Genomic DNA, 1,055 nt, shown 5'->3' with positions numbered 1-1,055 from the left:
CTAGATACGTTTTGATCAGTGGCTTATTTTTATCATGATTAAGTAAGCAGTCGCATTATCACTAGATACGTTTTGATCAGTGGCTTATTTTTATCATGATTAAGTAAGCAGTCGCATTATCATTAAAAACGTCATATTTAAGCGAAATTATAACAATTATGTGGAATGATAAATATATTGATAAAGTGATAAGATTTAAAGCATATCATTTCTATTTTTGGTACCACATCCTACTAATACATTGCTAATGCATCCATCATATTGATAAAATGATAAGACTTGAAACATTTTGCTACTATATGTGATATTTATTCGTATTGTTTTAATGAGTAACAAATTAGTAATTTTAAACTTTTTCAACTTTGAACACTTGTTATTCCATGTAATTTTAATTCAAAAATTAAAATTAAATATTTGTCCCCATTTTTTTTTTTTTTTTTAAAGGAAAGTTCTGAATCAGATGATAATGCAAAGCAACGATTAGAGAAAATTAACAATCGATATGTAAGAGATTATCAAAATGTATCAAATAATCATTCCACAAATGATACTAAATTTTGTAAGTTTCAATAATTGGAAATTTTTTTTAATTATCGAAATCTTTATCAATTCTAGAAATGATATTTTTTTTTTAAAAACTGTTATTGATCATATGATAATAGCAAGACATTTTAATTACCTAAATTCTTATCAATTATTATATTTAAAGTAATTGGGACAGGAATTATTGATGATATTAATGTACTTAATATGATGATAATATATTTTTTGAAGTTTTTTCCAAATGTATATAAAAATATCAATGCTTTCTTTTCATTTTCAGTTATTTTTTTTTTTTTGTAATAAAATCAATAATTTATCATATTTTGCCAAAATTTTTTTCTTTTTCAATTTCTGATGGGAAGAATTATATTTGGCATAGCGAAAATGAAGCCGAAGAGGATGATGATGATGATGATGATGAAGAAATTGAGGAAGAATTTTCAGTTGATGAAAATGAATTTAAAGATGTTTTACGTGATATTGCTAAACTTACTGAGCAACATATGTCAGAG

This window comes from Loa loa, assembly GCF_000183805.2.
Source record: "Loa loa unplaced genomic scaffold supercont3.446, whole genome shotgun sequence".
Lineage (NCBI taxonomy): Eukaryota > Metazoa > Nematoda > Chromadorea > Rhabditida > Onchocercidae > Loa > Loa loa.
The sequence above is the reverse complement of the archived record's forward strand: the minus strand, read 5'-3'. Positions refer to the sequence as shown.